Genomic DNA, 17113 nt, shown 5'->3' with positions numbered 1-17113 from the left:
AGTCTATGATAGCAGTAAGACAGTACATAACCACAGAATTGAACAAAAAGATTGTCAGGACCCTCTTCCAGCAGTCACAATTTAAGAGCCCTCCGAACCTCCTCCTACATGAAGGCATCCCCAGCGTCTCTTCTGATTATCGCTCACACACAATTCCTCTAAACCTACTAATCAGAAGAGGCGCTGTGGATGCCTTCATGTAGGAGGAGGTTCGCGGTGCTCTGAATCACCGTCATGGCTGCTTGACGGGGGGCCGACAAATCTTTTTAGTCAGCTAACTTAATCCATTTACTCTTTTTCCTCTTTTTGTATATGATTGCCATGGTGGACAGAGAGTGCGCTGAGGACTCGTACCAACCTCCATAGTAAAGTTAGCTAACAATAAGTACCCATAAACCTGAGGTTTCTGTCAGCCTAACTCAGTGGTCCCCAACTGCAGGCCTCGAGGGCCGCCAACAGTGCAGGTTTTCAGGATTTCCTTAGTATTGCACAGGGGTTGGAATCATCACCTGAGCAGATGATCACATTACCACCGATGCAATACTAAAGAAATCCTGAAAACCTGCACTGTTGGCGGCCCTCGAGGCCTGGAGTTGGGGACCCCTGGCCTAACTGTTTCCTCAGCTGACAGACATTTTTTCTGCCTCCCTGATACACAAGAACGCTCGGTCACGCCAGGTCAACTTCTCTAAACAGAGAGAGGAGTAAAGTGAGTCTGGTAGTGTCTTTTCTCCATGAAGAACACAAGAAGTGGGGGGTTAAATTCAAATTTCCCACCTTTTATGTCCCCTGAAAGATGATACTGTGAGGCCCCAATACACATTATGTGGGTTTGACCTACTTCAACGTAATGTGTATGTGCGCCTTTTCTTTGGGCAAATAAATCATATTTACACTTGTGTTTATCCAGACTCTGCCCAACTTGTAACTCAGTAAAGGCGCTAATACAGAAGAATTAGTCCACTGTCGTATGGATGTAATTTTTTTATGCAAGTTTTCTAACCCTAAACCTTAATGTGCCACGTTGCGTTGATAAATGCTAGTAAAGGAGAAGAGGAAAAAGAACTGTACATAATCTATGTTATGATGTATTATTCTTCAAATCTTTCTTGGTCTTCCAAAAAGCTGCCCTGACACAAAACTGTTAATAAAATTATTTTTTTCTATTGAAAGTTTTGTTTATGTCTTTTTTTAGGGGTTAACTTTTTTGTAAACTGTATGGCCCCGATTCATTAAAGCAATTTCACCAAAATTCTGGCATAAACGGATTTGAAGAGTGGCAATATTTTTGCGCAACTCTGAGTTGTACAAAAATGTGTAGACTTTTGCCGTTTTCATGCCAGTTTCTCCTAGCTGCGCCAAAATGGACAGAGCTGGGGTGGCATAGCAGGGGCATTGCACGTCTAATTCATGATGAGCTGTTGTGATCTTTACACCAGAAATCCTAAGCCAGTCCCTGACAGGAGTAAGATTTGAGGTGAGGTGCGTGGAGGTGCATTCCAATTGTCAGACGCTCTTGAATCGGTGTGAAAATTGTCGGTCTTGATGATTCGGGGAAAATGTGTTCGGGCAGCTTGTAATGCATATTTATTCAGGTATTTATTGAGACCCTGCAGTTGTTGGAGATTTGTAGGAATCCAGAGTAACAGAAGAAACTTATGCACAATGGTGAGAATATACAAATTTCATATTGATCTGTCCATTTCTCAGTTTAGAAACCAAAATCCCAGCAAGACAATAGTGCCAACCATTGGGCAACAGGGCTGTGGAGTCGGAGTCAGTGTCCATTTTGGTGGAGTCAGAGTTGGTATAAAATGGACCAACTCCAACTCCTAAAATATGTAATAAATTGGGTACAGTAGTTTCAATTCAGTATGTGCTGTACATTTTTTAATAAGAATTTGGGAAAGTTATGAAATGTCCTATAAATGTCTGTTCTGATCTCAGGATCTCGACTGTTAGCTGAAATGAATCTGTGCTGCACTTTATGCACATGGTCAGTAGTGACCAGAGCTGGGGAGCCAGAATTGTAGAGTCTGAGTCGGAGCCGGGAGTCAGGGAAATTGAGGAGTCAGAGTCGGACTGTGCAGGCGCCGATTCCGGCACCACAACCCTCCTGGGCCACAATCCTCATCCCCGGATGCGTAACTCTGTGGGGTCCAGACTGTGCAGGTGCGTTGCGCTTGTGCAGTCTATTAAGGCTTCGGACAGAGTGACGCTCCTAGCATTATATTATAGATTTTATATAACAAAAAACATACATATGTAATAAAATGTTACTGTATTATGCTATATTATTTTTTTGGGGTGGTGGCTCCTTATTTTTGTATTAGAGATAGATAGATAGATAGATAGATAGATAGATAGATAGATAGATAGATAGATAGATAGATAGATAGATAGAAAAATTTGAACAGCACAAAAACACAAAAAGAGAAAAAAAGAAAAAAGCGCGTGCAAGGCCCCCCAGGCACAGACCAAACCTCAATTACAGGAATCCAAAAATGGAGGCAGCACACCATTCGTAGTGAAAAAGCAGGAGCTACTTTATTAGCCCATCTCAGCAACGTTTCGGTTCTAACAGATGTGAACCTTTTGCTTGAAAAAGGTTCGCATCTGTTAGAACCGAAATGTTGCTGACATGGGCTAATAAAGTAGCTCCTGCTTTTTCTACTACAAATGATGTGCTGCCTCCGTCTTTTTGGATTCCTAGATAGTTAGATAGATAGATAGATAGATAGATAGATAGATAGATAGATAGATAGATAGATAGATAGATAGATAGATAAAAAGTTTGAGGAAGGTTCACACTTTAGAACAGGGGTGCACAACATTTTTTGGTCCAAGGAACACATTGCCATACTGAACCAGAACAATGTATTAAGTATTTGTGGAGGATTTGGAGAATTTATGCTTGAAAAACAAATGAGTTTGAATACACACCAACTTAAACTGAGTTTTTGCAGCAAAAACTTGCCAAATCCTCCTCACAATCTCAAATCTCTAAGGCTAGGTTCACATTAGCGTTTCTGTGTGCAGTGTATCACCTGCATGCGTAAACGCATGCCAAAACGCATGCTTACGCCTGCGCATCATCTTGCGTATAACGCAAACAAAAACGCTGCGCGTGCATGCGTTTATATGCCTTTTGGCATGCGTTTGTGTTTTATGTGCATGGTGGAAGCAGTGACATCATTTTCTGGACATGCGCTGTCTGAAGTACGCATTGCATATCGAACACATGCATACTCATGTCCTTGCGTACCAATGCGTTACCATAGACAGTAATGCGTTTTTTACACACTCATCCGCATGCGCATGCCTATGCATATTTGATGGATTTCCGACGCCTCCAAAAATGCAACATGTTGCGTTCACCGCACCCAGCCACACACCGTGAAACAACGCATGCATACGCAAAAGCAGGAATTTTTGGAATGTTTAAATAAAAATGAACATTTAACTTTTTTTCACACAAAATTTATTTCAGCTCCAATTTGTTTTATTTTACCAAGGGTAACATGAGAAAATGGACCCCAAAAGTTGTTGTACAATTTTTCCTGAGTACGTTAATACCCCATATGTGGGGATAAACCACTGTTTGGGCGCATGGCAGAGCTCGGAAGGAAAGGAGCGCCATTTGACTTTTCAATGCAAAATTGACTGGAATTGAGATGGAGTTTGGAGAGCCCCTGATGTGCCTAAACATTGAAACCCCCCACAAGTGACACCATTTTGGAAAGTAGACCCCTTAAGGAACTTATCTAGATGTGTGGTGAGCACTTTGACCCACCAAGTGCTTCATAGAAGTTTATAATGCAGAGCCGTAAAAATAAAAAATCATATTTTTTCACAAAAATGATCTTTTTGCCACCAATTTTTTATTTTTCCAAGGGTAAGAGAAAAAATTAGACCACAAAAGTTGTTGTGCAATTTGTCCACCGTGAAACAACGCATGCATACGCAAAAGCAGGAATTTTTGGAATGTTTAAATAAAAATGAACATTTAACTTTTTTTCACACAAAATTTATTTCAGCTCCAATTTGTTTTATTTTACCAAGGGTAACATGAGAAAATGGACCCCAAAAGTTGTTGTACAATTTGTCCTGAGTACGCTGATACCCCATATGTGGGTGTAAACCATTGTTTGGGTGCATGGCAGAGCTCGGAAGGGAAGGAGCGCCATTTGACTTTTCAATGCAAAATTGACTGGAATTGAGATGGGGCGCCATGTTGCGTTTGGAGAGCCCCTGATGTGCCTAAACATTGAAACCACCCAAAAGTGACACCATTTTAGAAAGTAGATGTGTTTTGAGAGCTTTGAGCCCCCAAGTGTTTCACTACAGTTTATAACGCAGAGCCGTGAAAATAAAAATTCTTTTTTTTTTTCACAAAAATGATTTTTTAGTCCCCAGTTTTGTATTTTCACAAGGGTAACAGGATAAATTGGACCCCAAAAGTTGTTGTCCAATTTGTCCTGTGTACGCTGATACCCCATATGTGGGGGGAAGCACTGTTTGGGCGCATGGCAGAGCTCAGAAGGGAAGGAGCGCCATTTGGAATACAGACTTAGATGGATTGGTCGGCAGGCGTCACGTTGCATTTGCAGAGCCCCTGATGTACCGAAACAGTAGAAACCCCCCACAAGTGACCCCATATTGGTAACTAGACCCCCCAAGGAACTTATCTAGATGTGTTGTGAGAACTTTGAACCTCCAAGTGTTTCATTACAGTTTATAACGCAGAGCCGTGAAAATAAAAATTCTTTTTTTTTTCACAAAAATGATTTTTTTGCCCCCAGTTATGTATTTTCACAAGGGTAACAGGATAAATTGGACCCCAAAAGTTGTTGTCCAATTTGTCCTGAGTACGCTGATACCCCATATGTGGGGGGGAAGCACTGTTTGGGCGCATGGCAGAGCTCGGAAGGGAAGGAGCGCCATTTGGAATACAGACTTAGATGGATTGGTCTGCAGGCGTCACGTTGCATTTGCAGAGCCCCTGATGTACCCAAACAGTACAAACCTCCCACAAGTGACCCCATATTGGAAACTAGACCTCACAAGGAACTTATCTAGATGTGTTGTGAGAACTTTGAACCCCCAAGTGTTTCACTGCAGTTTACAACGCAGAGCCGCGAAAATAAAAAAAAATCTTATTTTTCCCACAAAAATGATTTTTAGCCCCCCACATTTTTATTTTCCCAAGGATAACAAGAGAACTTGGACCCCAAAAGTTGTTGTCCAATTTGTCCTCAGTACGCTGATACCCCATATGTTGGGGTAAACCCCTGTTTGGGCGCACCGGAGAGCTCGGAAGGGAAGGAGCACTGTTTTACTTTTTCAACGCAGAATTGGCTGGAATTGAGATCGGACGCCATGTCGCGTTTGGAGAGCCCCTGATGTGCCTGAACAGTGGAAACTCCCCAATTCTACCTGAAACCCTAATCCAAACACACCCCTAACCCTAATCCCAATGGTAACCCTAACCACACCCCTAACCCTAACACACCCCTAACCCTAATCCCAGTGGTAACCCTAACCACACCCCTAACCCTGACACACCCCTAATTCTAATCCCAACCCTAATCCCAACCGTAAATATAATCCAAACCCTAACCCTAACTTTAGCCCCAACCCTAACCCTAACTTTAGCCCCAACCCTAACCCTAACTTTAGCTCCAACCCTAACCCCAACCCTAACCCTAGCCCCAACCCTAACCCTAGCCCTAACCCTAGCCCTAACCCTAACCCCAACCCTAGCCCCAACCCTAACCCCAACCCTAGCCCCAACCCTAGCCCCAACCCTAGCCCCAACCCTAGCCCTAACCCTAGCCCTAACCCTAGCCCCAACCCTAACCATAGCCCTAACCCTATCCCTAACCCTAGCCCTGATGGGAAAATGGAAATAAATACATTTTTTTAATTTTATTATTTTTCCCTAACTAAGGGGGTGATGAAGGGGGGTTTGATTTACTTTTATAGCGTTTTTTATATCGGATTTTTATGATTGGCAGCCGTCACACACTAAAATATGCTTTTTTTATAGCAAAAAAGTTTTTGCGTCTCCACATTTTGAGACCTATAATTTTTCCATATTTTTGTCCACAGAGTCATGTGAGGTCTTGTTTTTTGCGGGACGAGTTGACTTTTTTATTGGTAACATTTTTGGACACGTGACAGCTTTTGATCACTTTTTATTCCGATTTTTGTGAGGCAGAATGACCAAAAACCAGCTATTCATGAATTTCTTTTGGGGGAGGCGTTTATACTGTTCCGCGTTTGGTAAAGTGGATGAAGCAGTTTTATTCGTCGGGTCAGTACGATTACAGCGATACCTCATTTATATCTTTTTTTTATGTTTTGGCGCTTTTATACGATAAAAGCTATTTTATAGAAAAAATAATTATTTTGGCATCGCTTTATTCTCAGGACTATAACTTTTTTATTTTTTTGCTTATTATGCTTTGTAGTGGCTCGTTTTTTGCAGGACAAGATGATGTTTTCAGCGGTATCATGGTTATTTATATCCGTCTTTTTGATCGCGTGTTATTCCACTTTTTGTTCGGCGGTATGATAATAAAGCGTTGTTTTTTGGCTGTTTTTTTTTTCTCTGTTCACTGAAGGGGTTAACTAGTGGGACAGTTTTATAGGTCAGGTCGTTACGGACGCGGCGATACTAAATATGTGTACATTTATTGTTTTTTTTTTAGATAAAGAAATGTATTTATGGGAATAATATATATTTTTTTATTTATTTATTTAGTAATTTTCTTTTTTTTTTTTTTTACACATGTGGAAATTTTTTTTTTTAACCTTTTTACTTTGTCCCAGGGGGGGACATCACAGATCGCCGATCTTACAGTTTGCATAGCATTCTGTAAGATCGGCGATCACACTGACATCACTGCAGCGTTACCAAGTGCCTGCAGGCGACCCGGAAGTACTCCCTGCAGGACTCGGATGCAGCCCCGTGGCCATTTTGGATCCGGGACCTGCAGGGAGAAGCCCCCTCCCTGCGCGATGCTTCCCTGTACCGCCGGCACATCGCGATCATGTTTGATCGCGGTGTGCCGGGGGTTAATGTGCCGGGAGCGGTCCGTGACCGCTCCTGGCACATAGTGCCGGATGTCAGCTGCGATAGTCAGCTGACACCCGGCCGCGATCGGCCGCGCTCCCCCCGTGAGCGCGGCCGATCGCATATGACGTACTATCCCGTCACTGGGAATTAAGTCCCAGGTCACCTGGACAGGATAGTACGTCATATGGGATTAAGGGGTTAAATATATGTACACATGATCTATGTGGATCAAACGCTGCGCACAAAGATGCAAATGTTAAACCAGCCTAAATTTTCAATTTTTAATTTTTTTTAACATAGAATCATGAAGCACAATATGGATAGCTAAGTGTGCAAGATCAGAACCACTGTCAACACATGTATGCAGCACCAGAACCACTATCAGTACATGAATGCAGCATCAGAACCACTATCAGTACACGAATACACAACCAGAAGCAAAGTCAGTACATAATTGCAGTGCCAAAACCACTGTCAGTAAATGTATACAGCACCAATCTTAGTGTAGCGATCAATTACAATGTCAGATCAACCACATCAATAATTGTATTGCTTGAACCTACGACTCCCAGTATGTCCTTAGCAATGGTAAGGAGATGCTGTTAGTTGTTACCAGCTATCATCAGACTGCTAACCATACAGGAACCACAGCACTGAAGAGACCTATTCAGTATCACAAATAAATGTTTGCATCCAGGTACCTTATAGGTGACATCTTCTCTGGTTCAAGTTTTTCCCATCCCTTTTGTCTCCTTGTATTAGAGCCGCCATGATGAGATTTCACTCACAGAGCATGCCTCTGCAGACTTCCCTCTTCTCTGTCTTCAGCAGCACATCCTGATATGGTGTCCTTAGAAATAAAAGTATCATTATACTGCCCCATAAATATAAATATCTCCCATGCTGCACTTCTGAATAAATACACTGCCCTTCGTAATAGTATACCCCGTTCTACATACTACCCCTCTCCATAATATCCCCCCAAAATGCATCTTTCCATAATATCTCCCCCACACTGCCTCTCTGCATAATGACCATTCACAAACCCACGAATTAGCCCATAATGTCCCCCATTGCTCCATAATGTTCCCCATAGCCTCATAATGTCCCCCATAATGGCCTCCTTATGTTCCCCATTGACCCATAATGTTTCCCATTGCTCCTTAAAAGTAACACCAAGCACAAAGCAAACATTCTATCTTCAGCTCGTGGAGCACTTACCGGTGCCCGCCACATCCTCTGCGGCCCGGCGCCAGCAGCATTGTGATGATGTGAGCAGCATGCTGACCTCATTACGCCGCTGCCCGTCGGGGTCTGGAAAGACTACCACTGTTCTGCCCAGTCCCAGCGCCACAGATTTCAATTGAATTTGCATTTGAAAGAATTTTCATTTGAATTTAGGAAGGAGGGAGCAGCATCTCCTGGGTAGCTCGGCCAGCCTTACAACATACGTCGGCAGGCCGTATGTTGCGCAGGCCTGCTTTAGAAGGAAACATTGCCTACCACTATGGGCTAGTAAACAACACTTTTTTTGCATAGTTTTTTGGGGTATTGCCTCCATACGCTATTTTAGATAGATAGACAAGAGAATACAGCAGATTGGACCCTTTTCATAATGTGCACTCCTTCCATCAGCCTGAAGTCACCTTGCCATGGCTGATGGGCTCACATGAATTTGTCAATTTATGGGCTGAGTAGCTTCATTTTTGTAATTATATTTTATATAGCAGTTCTAATTTCATATATTCAATGTTTGCATGTATCTTACAGAGGCTGCTGTATTCTCTTGTTTGTACAGTATGCAGCTTGCACCTGTTCACACTTGCTTTATTCTGTTTGAAGGTGCTTGTAATTTTCTTTGTTTTTGTAGATAGATAATTATATAAATTTAAAAAAAAAACATAATTTGTCCCCCAAAAGCTCATAGCAGATCTCTAAGGGACATATATTTCATTTTTCTTTACTGTATATGTTTTCCACGATAACCGAGGCATCTCTTGGAGCACACTGATAGGATTCTGCTCAATTTTCGTGTTCCAGCAGTTGTTACGAGATCATGGGTATGCGATGTGTATAGTTGTGATTACGTGCGAATTGTGCTACATTTAATAGATTCCATTGGTAAGCTGCTGAGACTCCAGACAAAACCTGACCACAAGCATACAAATCGCCTGCCTTTAATTTTGCTAGAACAGGTGGAGCTGAATCCTAATGTGTACATTACATACCATTACAACTCACCAAACTGCAGGGCTTGCTGAAAAAAATTCTGGTATTGACAACCCCTTTTCTTAAATTTATTTATTTTCAGACCATTTTTGGGGAAAAAGCTGTTGTCCTCAACATTTATCCATGAACTATAGTGCGTGCAGGGGTTGCAGTAGCGTATCGGCGTTCTCAGGAGAAATTGCACAACAAATTTTGTGGTGCTTTTTTTTCTTGTTACCCTCGTGAAAATAAAAAAGTTTGGGTATTTTTTGTGTGAAAAACGTTAAATGTTATTTTATTCCTTCCACATTTCTTTAGTTCTCGTGAAGCACCTGAAGGGTTAATAAACTTCTTGAATGTGGTTTTGAGCACCTTGAGGGGTGCAGTTTTTTAGAATTATGTCACTTTTGGGTATTTTCTGTTATATTGATCCCCCAAAGTCACTTCAAATGTGAGGTGGTCCCTAAAAAATTGTTTGGTAAATCTTGTTGTAAAAATTAGAAATCGCTGGTCAATTTTTAACCCTTATAACCTTCTAACAAAAAAAAATGTTTAAAAATTGTGGTGATGTAAAGTAGACATGTGGGAAATGTTAGTTATTAAGTATTTTGTGTTACATAACTCTCTGATTTAATGGAACAAAAATTAAAGGTTTGAAAATTGCTAAATTTTCAAAATTGTGGCCAAATTTCCATTTTTTTCACAAATAATCGCAAGTCATAGAAGACATTTTACCACTAACATGAAGTACAATATGTCATGAAAATATAATCTCAGAATCACCAGGATCCGTTGAAGCGTTCCAGAGTTATAAAGTGACAGTGGTCAGAATTGTAAAAATTGGCTTTGTCACTAAGGGGTTAATACAAAACCATAAAACTTCTATAACTCAGTAAGTAATTAATGCTATACATAGTGAACAATTGACCTTCACCATAGAGAAATGGACCTGTCAGTGTACCAGCTGTACGTCTTGGCTGACAGGCTTATGAAGCGATGGCCGGGGGACCACCATGGTGCAGGAAGACTACTGTACACAAGATGAGGTGCCAGCAACAAAGGGTAGATTTATTGGGAGGCAAGGAATGAAGGGAATGAGGAATATGCAAACAGGGGTATACAATGGCAACAGACAATTTACAAGAGTAATAAACTTTATCTTTTCCGTAAAATAGCACGGTGCTCCAACTATTACAGACTCAAAATATGTCTAACAAGTAAATGCAAACAAACAAGTGATGATGCTACTCTACGTATAACCTCCCTGGCCTTTACTAAGCAGGCCACACGGCTCCCGTGTACTGACTATTGAAGCCTACACTAGGCCCTAACAGGTGCACCAAACAGGAACAAACTCATGGTGATGTTGGAGAATCAGGTCCAGTCCCAGGGGAGCCCCCAGCAGTCTAATACGGTGGTGCACACAGCTTTCTGTCAGCTCTGTGAAACGTGGTTGTAACTGGGTCTACTGTGCTGTAGTACCTCTTTCAGCACCCCCCGTGTTTCAGGAGGTCCATTCTGCTTTTGCTGGATTCTGAATGAAGGACGCTGGCTAGGATTTCTTGATTACATGGGAGCATATAAAAGCTGACTGCTACTCCAGGTGTTTCCAGTCTAAAAGAACACACTTTATTTACAACACACAGAATATATAACACAGATACACAGGGCAGGCCAATAGAAAAAACAGGCCAGACATACATTACAATAGCCGCAGGGGGCCGGAGCCTGCTGGTATTTACTGTGGGAATTACAAAGGTGGGGGAGGACAGAAGGGGGATATCTTGTCCTCTCTGCCCAGGGATGCAGCCTGTGGACTGATGCATTTCACATGGAACCTATTATACATAATATATATATTGTATTATATAGCATAACATATTCTTGGTGCTGGGGGTTCTGTAACAGTGGTCTTCTTCTTGTTTCTGGATCCTTGGTCGGAATGGATGCTTTGGGCACCCATACATCCGGATGAAGTCTTGACAGATGGCTCGCGCCGCCGTTTCCCCAGTCTGATCTCTAGTCAGAGTGACTACTGCGAACTTAGAGAAATGATCGGTCATCATCAAACAGTATTGCAGCCCCCCGGGCCGAGTGTCCCACGAGGAGGTAGTCGATCATCAAGACTTCTAGCGGTTCCTTAGTTTGTATGGTCTGGATGGGTGCCCTCTGTTCGGTACTCTTAATGAGGTCACATACTCAACATTGCAGCCAAACCTCTTCCACCATAAACTCCAACCGGGGGCAATACACATACCATTGTAACCATTGGTAGGTCTTCGTGGGGCCGAAGTGCGCTCCAAATTCGTGGGCTTCGTTAGCTACTTCTTGAGCCATTCTTCCTGGGATGACAACTTGTCACCTACTTCCATATCTTTTGGCTGTTGCCTCTTACGATATAGCACTGACTCTCGCACCTCCAGTCTATCCCATTGATGTAATACACTCCTCATTTCAGAGTCCAGATTATCTCTCTCTTGTTTGCCAGGCTTCCGCTTTTGAGTTACCCACCATTTCATCTGTCTCAGCCCTTCGTCTTCATCCTGAACGTGTCCCCCGTTCTCCCCAGAGACCAGGGTAATGCACAGGCCTCCCTTCTTGACTGGGCTGCAACCATTGGGGGCTTAAACTTGCGAAAGTCTGGGGTTTCCTCCTCTTCGAGTTGCTCATCAAGATCCCCCACTGGAGTCTCCACAGTCACTCTTGACAGCCCATGATCGCTCTGCTACCGAAAATGCAAATGCTAACGGATGGTAAAGTCGAACTTGGCTAGGCGAGCCACCCACCGTTGTTCTAAGGCCCCCAATTTAGCATTCTCAAGGTGGGCCAGGGGATTATTGTCTGTTCGAACTTGAATCTTGGTACCTGTCAGGAAGCCTGCAAACTTTTCTGTCATGGCCCACACCAGGGCCAGGAGCTCTAACCGGAAGGAGCTGTAATTGTGAGGGTTTCTTTCGCTGTCTCGCAGGGACCTGCTGGCATACCCGATGACTCTCATGTCCATCCTGTATCTGAGAAAGTACTGCACCGAGTCCATGAAGGCCGCCACCTTCGCGAAGTCTTTAACAAACCGGCGGTAGTACCCAGTGAGTCCCAGGAAGGCCTGGAGTTCTCTCACTGTTCGAGGGACTGGCCACTTCTGGATAGCAGCCACTTTTTCTGGTGAGGGTAGAACTCCATCTCGTGACACTATGTGGGCCAGGTACTCAATCTCTCTCTTGAAAAGGTGGCACTTCTTTGGCTTCACCTTCAGGTTATGAGCCCGAAGTCTTCCGAGTACCTGTCCAAGCCGGACAAGGTATTCTTCGAATGAGGCCGAAAACACAATGATGTCATCCAGATAGATCAGGGTAGCCTCAAAATTTAAGTCTCCCAAACACTTTAACATCAGCCGTTGAAATGTGCCTGGAGCATTGGAGAGCCCGAAGGGCATCCGGTTAAACTCGAACAGCCCCATAGTGAGGATGAAGGCGGTTTTCTCTTTGTCTTTCTCTGCCACGGCTACTTGCCAGTATCCGCTTGCTAGGTCCAGGGTGGAGAAGTACTTGGCTTTCCCCAACACTGTCAAGGATTCCTTGATGCGGGGCAACGGATACGAGTCTCGAACAGTGCAGGCATTGAGTTTCCTATAATCTACACAGAACCGGATGGTCCCATCCTTTTTCTTACTCCGCACCACTCCTGAATCGAGCATCTGCCTCAGTAATGTTTTCACCTCTTGATACATCTTGGGCGGGATCTGCCGGTATCGTTCTCGAATTGGATGAGCTTCCCCAGTCCGTATCTCATGTGTGATGGCTTCAGTACAGCCGAAATCCTCAGCGTGATGGGCGAATGCGGCCTGATTTTCCCACAGCATATTTTCTATTGCTTGAACACGCTCAGGGCCCAGAGCCTTCACATCCACTTCCATTTGATCAAGGATGACCCATCCACTCCACTCAGGGGATGGCGTCTCTTCGTCCCCCGCAGCAACTGCTAGGGTCCACCCCACACCTTCTTTCGGTGATAAAGACATATCCTTCTGACTCACCACTTCACCCTTATGTAGGTAGACCAGGGCCAGATCTGTCCCTTGTAGCAAGGTGACCTCCCCGGGGTCCACATTCAAAGCTCTTATGGGGACATGTCCTCGCTGGACCACAGCTAACGTACGAGCTATCATGACTTCTTGGTCCACTCCTTCGCCTACCACAGGCTGAACAACCACTTCCAACCCATCAAGGTTGCGGTGAGTCCCCACTGGAAGGTATACTATAGTTTCTCGCTCGGGAGGTAGGATTACAAGTTCTTTACCAGGAGCCCTGATGACCCCTACCGTCTGATAAGATGGCACACTCTTCTGTGTCCCACAGACGTGGATCAGTCATTGAAGGGCTTCTTGAGTAGGATTATGTGTAGTAGCCTTCTTCCAATATCCAGGTCCCCGTTTGGTAAACATAATCTGATCGAGTTCACATAGGATGTTCATTCCCAGTACTACAGGCACATCTTCCTTGATAGAAAAGGGATCCTGATAGTCCCTGAGCCTCCTAACTTCTTGCCCACAGATTCGAATATTCATCCACACGACCCCTGTGACCGGGATCGGTTGTTGGTTGGCAGCAAACAACCGGATCAATGTCTCTTTTTCTGGCTTGGCCAGGTCCTGGAAATGCTGCTTGAAATACGCTTCTGGCATCATTGTCACTTGTGACCCAGTATCTCTCAGGCAATCCACTAGAACTCCTTAGAATTCAGCACGTAGGATGGGGCACCCAGCAATCAAGTGTTCGTTATGATATGGAGCGGCCTCTCTCCTCACCTCCCCCGCAGAGTGCCGCACTACTGCGGGGGTTGGTAGTTTAACGGCGCCTTCCGCTGGCCTTGAGTATAGTTCCGACAGTCTCTGGCAAGGTGCCCCCGTCCTCCACATTCCCAGTATTGGATGCCTCCTCCTCGCTGGGGGGTACCTCGAGCCTGTCCTCGTGCCTCCGATGCCTGACGGGAGGGGGCTTGTTCCCACTGATCCCTTATCGGTTGGGCTGAAGTATGGTTGCATGAGTATGGTGGGACAGACTGTTGTAGTTCCCCCACTCTTCGCTCCATCTGGGTCAGTTTCTCTTGCACGTTGACAAGGGACTGCTGCAAGTCTTGCATCACCTGGACCAGCACCTCCTGATGGTTTGAGTCCCCTCTGGTATTGGTGCCCTGGACAGGCATCACCCCAGACGCATAGCTCTCTTCTTTACTGTTTCCACCAGGATTTGACAAAACGTAAGAGCCGGATCTGCCCAGACCCGTTCTGGATGTGCTGTGCAGTCCCAGAATGAATTGTTCCCGGAGTATCTGGTCTTTAGAGCCCATGCTGCCAAATCCATCCGCCTCCTTTCTCTGCACCTCTGCTAACACTTCTTGCAGTGCTGTTGCATACTGAGAAATTCCTTCTTCTTCCCGCTGCAGCCTAGAGAAAAATTTGGCGCGAAGGTGTCCAGTGCTAGCAGTCTTGCCGTAGATCTCTTTCAGGAACTTTACTAGCTCCTTCAGGGTACTGCAGATGAGTTCTGGTTGTAGGCAGACATTTCTATAGGCTTCTCCCTCTAGGGCAGTTAACGCAATGTCCACTTCAAGGTCTGGGCTGATGTTATAAATCTTCAGGGTGCTTTGCAGCCGGGACACCCAGTCGGACAGTGGCATATTGTTGCCGTCAAACTTTGGTAGCACACTAAATATGGTGCCCATAGGGAGTGTCCTTGCAGGGGTTCCACCAATGCCCACGGCATCTCCATTAACATTAGCATTCCCGCCATTGCTGTCTGCGGCCTCCATCTTGGTGACAGTACCCTGCTCGCAGCGCCACTTGAAGCGATGGCCGGGGGACCACCATGGTGCAGGAAGAGTACTGTACACAAGATGAGGTGCAAACAACAAAGGGTAGATTTATTGGGAGGCAAAGAATGAAGGGAATGAGGAAGATGCAAACAGGGGTATACAACGGCAACAGACAATTTACAAGAGTAATAAACTTTATCTTTTCCGTAAAATAGCACAGTGCTCCAACTATTACAGACTCAAAATATGTCTAACAAGTAAATGCAAACAACAAACAAGTGATGATGCTACTCTACGTATAACCTCCCTGGCCTTTACTAAGCAGGCCACACGGCTCCCGTGTACTGACTATTGAAGCCTACACTAGGCCCTAACAGGTGCACCAAACAGGAACAAACTCACGGTGATGATGGAAAATCAGGTCCAGTCCCAGGGGGCCCCCAGCAGTCTTATACGGTGATGCGCACGGCTTTCTGTCAGCTCTGTGAAACGTGGTCTTCTCCTTGCTTCTGGATCCTAGGGATGCTCCTGGAAACTGTAAATCCCTTTCTCTGTATCTTCGTGGCTCTCTTGCTGCTATATCAGGACACAGTTCTTCTCTCTTTCAGCTATCAGCACAACTAGTCCTCTCTCCAGCAGCCTCAGCTCACACACGCTGCTCCAGCTCCACACCTGCACTCTGCACAGACTAGCTCATCACAACGATTATTGCAGGGGAGAAGCAGAACATTCCATCACGCCAGACAAGGGGGTGCAGCCTCTTAAAGTGACAGCGTGTTCCTTACTGTCCATAACAGCACCACCCTCTTAGACTTACTCCACCAGTGAGTTACTGAGATAAATCTGACATGGCATGAAAATAGGGGATGAAAATAGGAGCAAGATTGGATTTTACTTGCATTCAGCTTCTATAATATGAAATATAGAACCTCCATAGAAACGGTCTGAAAAGTACTGAGTACACCTGCTGAGATTGTTGGGTATCTGCTGGAGAATACGATTGTCTTTTATTCCCCTGCTGTGCCCCCACATGTGGCATAAAGCGTTACTTAGTGCCCATCATAACAAGAGCCATCTGTGTAATGCAAGGACGTGTTTTGTCCTACACTCTCAATAGTTGTTCTCTACTGCTACAAATTGATGGAGGTCCTATATGAGGGACCCTCTCTATTAACATTATTATATTCACTTATATAGCGCCATTAATTCCACATCACTTTACACACATTATCATCGCTGTCCCCGATGGGGCTAACAATCTCTATTCCCTATCCGTATGTCTTTGGGGTGTGGGAGGAAACCGGAGAACCCGGAGGAAACACGGGGAGAACATACAAACTCCTTGCAGATGTTGTCCTTGGTGGGATTTGAACCCAGGACTCCAGCATAGTAACATAGTAACATAGTTAGTAAGGCCGAAAAAAGACATTTGTCCATCCAGTTCAGCCTATATTCCATCATAATAAATCCCCAGATCTACGTCCTTCTACAGAACCTAATAATTGTATGATACAATATTGTTCTGCTCCAGGAAGACATCCAGGCCTCTCTTGAACCCCTCGACTGAGTTCGCCATCACCAGCTCCTCAGGCAAGCAATTCCAGATTATCATTGCCATAACAGTAAAGAATCCTCTTCTATGTTGGTGGAAAAACCTTCTATCCTCCAGACGCAAAGAATGCCCCCTTGTGCCCGTCACCTTCCTTGGTATAAACAGATCCTCAGCGAGATATTTGTATTGTCCCCTTATATACTTATACATGGTTACTAGATCGCCCCTCAGTCATCTTTTTTCTAGACTAAATAATCCTAATTTCGCTAATCTATCTGGGTATTGTAGTTCTCCCATCCCCTTTATTACTTTTGTTGCCCTCCTTTGTACTCTCTCTAGTTCCATTATATCCTTCCTGAGCACCGGTGCCCAAAACTGGACACAGTACTCCATGTGCGGTCTAACTAGGGATTTGTACAGAGGCAGTATAATGCTCTCATCATGTGTATCCAGACCTCTTT

The sequence above is a fragment of the Ranitomeya imitator genome, chromosome 3, assembly GCF_032444005.1.
Source record: "Ranitomeya imitator isolate aRanImi1 chromosome 3, aRanImi1.pri, whole genome shotgun sequence".
NCBI classification, from domain to species: domain Eukaryota; kingdom Metazoa; phylum Chordata; class Amphibia; order Anura; family Dendrobatidae; genus Ranitomeya; species Ranitomeya imitator.
The sequence above is the reverse complement of the archived record's forward strand: the minus strand, read 5'-3'. Positions refer to the sequence as shown.